This window comes from Micromys minutus (genome assembly GCF_963924665.1).
Source record: "Micromys minutus genome assembly, chromosome: X".
Classification (NCBI taxonomy): domain Eukaryota; kingdom Metazoa; phylum Chordata; class Mammalia; order Rodentia; family Muridae; genus Micromys; species Micromys minutus.
The window spans coordinates 105,188,252-105,196,636 of NC_137970.1; positions in this window are offsets into that span (position 1 = coordinate 105,188,252).

Here is an 8,385-nt window from a genome sequence, read left to right on the forward strand (position 1 = left end):
CTTGGTATACTTCACCAACCCCCAGTGGAGTGCTGTCTCCAGCAGCAAGGAATAGAAAAGATCTATTTCTTAGTTAGAGTTTCTATTACTGGGATGAAACACCATGACGAAAAAACCAAGTTGTGGGGAAAAGGGTGCATTTGAATTACATTTCCACAGTACTGTTCATCACTGAAGGAAATCAGGACAAGAACTCAAATAGGGCAGGAACTTGAAGGCCATAGATAGGTGCTGCTTACTGGCTTGCTCAGTTTGCTTTCTTATAGAACCCAAGTCTACTAGCCCAGGGATGGCACCACCCACAATGGGCTGGGCCCTCCCCCATCAATCACTAATTAAGAGAATGCCTTACAGCACGATCTTATGGAGACATTCTCTCAACTGAGGTTCCATCCTCTTCGGATAACTCGTTTGTGTGTCAAGTTGACTTAAGATTAGCCAGCTCAACCTACTAGCTAAATTCTTCGTTTTTGTTTCAAAATTGTTCTTCTTTTCTGGCGTAGAGGTCTTGGCTCAGTAAGTAACGTTTAATAGTAAGTTTGAGAAATTAAATTAGTTTTCTTGGGGATATGAGATGGATCAGATGGTCAGCTTATTTGCTATGCAAACCTGATGATCTGAGCTTTGAACCCATATTTAAAAACAAAACAAAAAAGTCAGATGCAGTGGTGCACATTTGAAATTCTAGGACTCCTGTGGGAAGATGGGATAAAAGAAAGATCAGCAAGCTTGCAAGCCAGTCCAGGATGCCCGTTGCAGCAGGAATGAGAAAGAGCCCACTTCAGTGAGGTGAAAGGACAGAAGCCCCATGTAAAAAATGTTCTCTAAAAGACAGGTATAGTGGCCCACATCTTTCATCCCAGCATTTGGGATACAGAAATTAGTAGCTCTGTGAGTTTGAGGTGGCCATTGCTATTTCAAATACAAAACAAAACAACTACAGAAAACAAAACAAAAAAAAAGCAAAACAAACATGTGACTAGCTATAGTGGCACACAACACTGATCAAAGCACTCAGGAGGCAGACGCAAGCAGATCACTCTGAGTTCAAGACCAGCTTGGTCTCCATATCAGTTTTCAGGCCATCCTGGGCTTTGTGGTGACACCCTGTTTCATACAAACAAACAAAAATCAAGGCAACAACAAAAACTTGTTCTCTGACCTCCTCATGTATACCATGCCACATTTTCACTAACACAGATGGGGTGGGGGAGGGACGGCGGCCAGATACACAGACACACTTATGCACATACACACATATGCCAATAATGCACATCTTTAAATGTTTTATTTTATGTGTATTTGTTTTGCCTACATGTATTTATATGTATCATGTGTGCACCTGGTATCTGAACTGGATATCAAATATCAGACTCCCCCAAACTGGAGTTATGAATGGTTTTGAGCTACCAGGTAGCTGCTAGAATTGAACCTGTACCCTCTGCAAGAACCAGTGCTCTTACTTTTGAGCAAACTCTCTAGCCTCTAAATACAAAATATGAAACATTTGAAAATTGTTAGCTGCTCCTCATCCCTCTGTGTCAACATACTATAGAATGAAATATAGTGTTAGCTGAGAAGACTGATCTGAACTACAGAACTAAATGACATTGCACTGTCATTTGACAGTTGAAGAGTGTGCCTAAAAGATGGGTAGTTCTTCAGACTCGATCATATTTCTATGTCCTGAGATTAAGGTAAGTGGAAAACTAATACAACCAATCCTAGAAATGATGTCTAATGGGACTCTACTGAATGAAGATTCAGGTTACACCACTTAGTGAAGAATTGTGTGCAGCTGGGATGTATGCCAGAGGTGAAGGGAATAGAGAACATGGTTAGAAGATAGCCATAAGTATCAGGTCTGACTGAGTGGCCACAGAGACGAAGACTCTTCTATTAACAGGAATCCATCTATGTAACTCAGTTTGGCTGTGAGCATTTTTGTTTTCTTCTGTTCATTCTGCATCTTGGAACAAAGACATATTGACCTGATTGTAGTCTCTTAAGTATTGCTATTTCCTGGTGTTGGGGGGTCTTCAAGAAGGCAAGAAAAGAGTGCTGAATCTATTGGGACTAGAGTCACAAGCAGTTGTAAAACACCCAACGTGAGTGCTGGGAACTAAATCTAGGTCCTCTGGAAGAGCAGTTAGTGCTCTTAACCACTGAGCGTTATCTCTAGCTCCTTAGTATTGCTTTTTAATATTGTACTATTTGAATTATAGGATATCAAGAAAAATAAATCTCAATCAATAATTTTGCCTTCTCTTTTGAACAAGGAGTCAACATGTTTTAATAGAACACACTGTTGTAAATGAATTTATAACCTTTTATTGTTATTATTCGGAGATCATAGCTTAATGGTATGCACATGGGTATCCAGCTGGAAAATGGTGGATTTTAAGAAAAACTTCATTTCTCTACTGGATTTCACCATGGGGTTTCCATAATAAACATCCTGCCTGAGTGTTTCCGTGGGCATATGTCCATAGGATGTTTGCTTCTGAATTAGTTTAGTCATTACACTCTACCATCCACTTAGGATCTGAATAGAACAAAAAGGGCAGAGGCATAGAATTTGACCTTTGCTTTTTGCCTTCCTGCTTCGGATGGTCCACTAATCATCTCCTTCCTTTGTACTGGGATTATTCCTGGATCCCCTGGTTTTCCGGCCTTAGGATTCAGGCTAGAATTCCATCGTTAGCATCATCAAGGTCTCAAAGTTACCAAAGGCAGACCGTGAGACTTCTAAGCTTACATAATCAGGAGAGTAAACCAATTTTTCAGGATATATGCCTGTAAATGTAAGTGCACACACACACACACACACACACACACACACACACACACACACACACACACTTCCTCTATTGGTTCAAGTCTCCGGAGAACACTGACTGGCAAACATACATATGTATGGGTGTATCTGAGAATTTATCCCTTTCTTCTAACTCTTCAATAATTTTTTCTTTCTTTCTTTCCTTCCTTCTTTAGTCTGGGAAAGGTATATGCTTGACAAGGTGTGGGTATGGAGGTTAGAGGACAATTTTCAGTACTCAGTTCTCTCTTTCCACTATATGGATCCCAAGGGTCCCAGTCATAAGGCTTGGTTTAGTCTGAGCAACATTTGGTCTGGGTTTACTGGATGAGCCATCTTGCTGGCTTTATCCATTTCTTTTACATTGTCCATTATGTTGGTGTTAGAACCCAGACCAAATGTTGCTCAGACTACACACATTTGTAGCTGTGTCTCTCATCCCTCATATCTGATTTTCTGTACAAATCCTAAGCTGCCAAGCTCTGAGGTATAAGTGGTTACTAGTGATGTGCCAGCTATAATGGATACACATTAAAATTTTGGGGTTTGAAATTCAAGGGATACACTGAGACAGACTGTCCTTAATAGGAAATTTATTAGAAGAGAAATTAATGTCATGGGTAGAAAGGCAGAGAGCAGCATGGCAGAGACTTTGAAGAGAGTTTGGCCCATGTGGCAGGATAAAGGTACCTTATAGTTTTCACCTTTCTTTATTTAGTTTTTACAGTTGTCCCGAGCCACCATGGATGATTCCATCCCTACGCTGGTTGTCCTGAGTTGTATAAGAAAGCAGGCTGAGCAAGCCATGAAGTGCAAGCTAATAAACAGCTTCCCTCCATGGCCTCTGCATCCTACTTCCAGGTTTCTGCTTTGAGTTCCTGCCTTGGCTTTTATTGATGATGGCCAAATAAACACTTTCTTCCCCCAACGTGATCTTGGTTCATAATTTTTGACAGCAGAAACCATCAAACAAGGACAGTGATTGATAAATTTTTTGTTCCTGGCTGAACATGACTTTGGCTCACCAGGAAGCAAGAAACTAGAGAAACAAGTTTGCTACCATGTCTGGGTAAATACAGGTTCTGGTAATCTACAGTCACATCTTTATGCTTGCACAGAAAATGCTTTATGCACTGGATCATCTCCTCAGCCTGGGATCTTACTTTAATGTAAGCATTTACTAATAGATCATTTTGTCTTAGTGTATTTTGCTCATCCCATAGGTGTTGATATATTTTGATTTCACTTCCATTTGCCTCAAGATATTGTTAATTAACCTTTTGAACCTCTTTTTTTTTAAATTTCACCCATTGATTGTTCAGGAATACATGCCTTAATTTCTACTATGGATTTTCCAACTTTCTTACTACTGATACATTTCTAGTCCTACTTGATGTGAATATGGTCTTTTTAAATCAACTAAGACTTGTTTGGTGGACTTACCATGTGATCTGTTCTGGAGGGATATTTTATGGTTACTTGTGTTCTATATATGTCTTCTTGGTCCATTTGGTCTAAAATATAGCTTAATTCCAACATTTCCTTATTGACCTTGTGTCTGGAAGATCTATCCATTGTTGAAAGCATACTATCAAAGTCCTCTACTCTTACTGCATAGCTGTCAATTTCTCCCTCAGTTCTACCAATGTTTAATATATGTAGATGCTATTGTGCTGTGTGTGTGTGTATTTATAGCTGGTGTATATTTCTGATGAACTGAGCCTTTTATCATTATAGAATACCCATCTTTGTCTCTTGTGACAATTTTTAAATTAGAACTCATTTTGTCTAAGTACTGTCACTCAGGGCTCTCCTTTGGATTCCATTTGCATAAATATCCCTTCCCATCTTTTCATTTCCAACTTCTGTGCCCTTAAAGGTACAGTAGGCTCTTGTAGATAGCATGTAGTTATGTCTTTTTGTTATATCCTTTCAATCACTTCATGTATCTCCTGATTGGAAAATTGAATTCATTTACATTCAAGGTAATTACAAAGGGGTTACTATTGTCATTTTATTCGTTGTATTTTTATGGATCTTTTGTATCCTTTCATCCTCTTGTGATGGTTTTCTGTAACACTGTGCCCATTCCTTTATCTTTTGTGTGTGTCTATCATTGGTATTTTTCCTTTGTTATTACCATGGGGCTTACATAAATATCACATAGCTATAAAAAAGCTATTTTGAATGAATAACTTTGATCGTATATAAAAAAAAAACTCCTACTCTTTTATTCCCACACACAATTTTCTCTTTTCTATGTCACGATTTAAGTCTATTTTATGCTCTGTATCCACTAACAAATTATAACTATGAATCCAACAAAATACATAGCTACCATATAATTGAGTTGAGTGTGCTCTAGGACCCTGCAGGACAGGTTTTAATAGCATTACTCTATTAATTAACTTCTCAAATTCTCCAGAAATTTAGCAGTACATTTTATCTGACCTTTTTGTTGAAAGTGCGCTTTCTGTTCTCTGTTGGAATCAAAGGTTATCAGAAGTATAGGCTACCATGGGAAGCAGTTTTCGTCTCTAGCTGCAATCCTGGGGAGACAAGGAAGCCATCCTGTCTTTGGCAAGAAGCTGAATCTCCTTTTTAAAATTTGCTGCTTTATAAAGAACATTAATGTGATGTCACTTTAGTCAAATGCTCTAGGCTCTGATTTTAACCCCCATTGGCTTGGCATTCTGGCGTTTACTTTTACACTGAAAGGGGAGAATACGAATGCTTAGGTTTCTGGGTAATGATTTCTGCAATGTGTAATGATCTCTGTCAACTATTGGACTAGTGATTAAAAAACATCACTGCTTCACTCATTTGTTGGGAATATTGATGGGCGTCCTGCCGATGCAGTGACAATTACCTCACATTGTTGTCTTGCCACCTGACAGAATCCTGTTTATGGTTGCTTATGAAGAAATGTCTACTGTGGGAAAAAATTATGTGCCTTCCCCCCCCCCTTTTTTTTTCTTTTCACAAGTGGTGGAAAATCATTAACAAATGCTTTATATCATGACTCGGTTGGCAAGAAATTAGGACCATCATCATTTAAATGACCAATCAGATACCAGGAAACAGATGAACAATGGCATAACAGGAGTTTTACAAGCCTGGGTTGTCTTTTTCCCTAGTCAAGGATAAGAGATGTTAAGATTCTAGACCTTAAAACTGGGCAAGAGTGAAAGTTGAAGCATTAAAGGTATCTAGTCTGATGCTTAACCTCTTTCTTTACTCTTGAACAACTTTCCCAGAGCACCTGTCCTGAATGTAGTTTTCATATTGCATGGAATATATATAAGAGTCTGTTTCTATCGATCTTTGTTAACTTAATTTACATTTGTAGGAGTGTATTCATGTGCACCATGTGCATGCGTGGTGCCCATGGAAGTTGGAAAATGGTATCAGATCCCCTGGAACTAGAGTCACAGATGATTATGAACTGAACCCAGGTCCTCTGCAAAAGCAGCAAGTGCTCATTACCATCAAGTCAACTCTCCAGCCCCCTAGCTGTCTTTTATATAATGCTGGGGAACCGACCCCAGAGCCTTTCACTTGCTAGGTGACCCCTCTTTCTCTCTCTTGCTCTTAGAGCAGTGTTTTCCCCCTATGGGTTGCAATCCCTTTGGCAAAACCATATCTCCAAAAGTATTTACATTACAATTCACAACAGTAGCTAAGTTACTGAAGTGGCAACGAAAACAATGGTATGGTTGGGGGGTGGAGTCACTACCAAATGAGGAACTATAGTAAAGGGTTAGAGAAGGTGGAGAACCACTACTACAGAATAGTATCTTTATATTTTTTAAAATTGGATATTTTCTTTACTTACATTTCAAATGTTATCCCCCTTTCCCGGTTTCCACTCTGGAATCCCCTTATCCCATCCTCCTCCCGCTGTCTCTATGAGAGTGTTCACCCACCAACTCACTCCCTTCCATCTCCCTGCCATGTCATTCTCCTACACTGGGGCATTGAGCTTTCATGGGGCCAAGGGCCTCTTCTCTCATTGATGCCTGATAAGGCCATCCTCTGATGCATATGTGGCTGGAGCCATGGGTCCCTCCATGTGTATTCTTTGGTTGGTTTAGTCTCTGGGAGCTCTGGGGGTCTGATTGGTTGATATTGTTGTTCTTCCTATGGGGTTGCAAACCCTTTCAGCTCCTTCAGTTCTTTCTCTAACTCCTCCATTGGGAATTTCTGAGGGAATCACGATCCCCAACCTCAAGTTGTATTACAGAGCAATCGTGATTTAAAAAAAAAACAAAACAAAAAAAAAAAAAAACCTGTATGGTATTGATACAGAGACAGGCAGGTAGATCAATGGAATAGAATTGAAGATCCGGAAATGGACCCACACACTTGATCTTTGACAAAGGAACTAAAACTATCCAGTGGAAAAAGGACAGCTTCTTTAACAAATGGTTCTGTTTCAACTGGCAGTCAGCATGCAGAAGAGTGCAAATCTATCCTTTCTTATCTCTTCATACAAAGCTGAAGTCCAAGTAGATCAAGGACCTCCACATAAAACCAGGTACACCAAAGAGAAAGTGGGGAAGAGCCTCAAACACATAGGCACAGGGGAAATTTTCCTGAACAGAACACCAATGGCTTATGTTCTAAGATCAAGAATTGACAAAAAAGACCTCATGAAATTGCAAAGCTTCTATAAAGCAAAAGACACTGTCAAGAGGACAAAACGGCAACCAACAGATTGGGAAAAGATCTTTACCATTCCTACATCTGATAGAGGGCTAGTATCCAATATATACAAAGAACTCAAGAATTTAGACTCCAGAGAATCAAATAACCCTATTAAAAATCGGGGACAGAGCTATACAGAATAGTATCTCAAGCCTCAAACTGAATTAGGAGCTAAACAAAAGCTTATGGCTCTCTGTTGCCCCTTGTGGGTGGAAAAAGAAGATACAATAATAGTTTGTATTATTATTTGTGTTTGACAAAAATAGTTTAGGAAGTGATCAAAAGAAAACAATTGACCCTTAGTAACTATAGCAATTGGTGAGTAGAGAAGACCACTATTAAGTTTATAAGTGGCTTCTCTCTCTCTGTCTCTCTGTCTCTGTCTCTCTGTCTCTGTCTCTCTGTCTTTTTCTGTCTCTCTGTCTCTGTCTCTCCTTGTCTCTGTCTGTCTCTTTGTCTCTCTCTCTCTTTGTCTCTCTGTCTCTGTCTCTCCTTGTCTCTGTCTGTCTCTTTGTCTCTCTCTCTTTGTCTCTCTCTGTCTGTCTCTCTCTCTTCATTTTCTTTTTGGAGGGACAGGGTTTTTCTCCATGGCCCCAGCTGTCCTGAAACTTGCTCTGTACACCAACCTGGCTTTGAAATCACAAAAATCTGCCTACCTCTGCCTCCTGAGTGCTGAGACTGAGGTGTGCCTGGCATTTTTATTGCTTTCTTGGGGGTGGTAGGCTTGGCCAGTTGATGTCCTTGCCCTGACTCTCAGTGCTGCCTTTCTTCCTTTCTCAGGGAGTATAGTGAAAAGGCTCTAAGCACAAGTATGAGCATCACCTATACTTGAAACATCAAAGCCTGCTCCTGTCAATCAC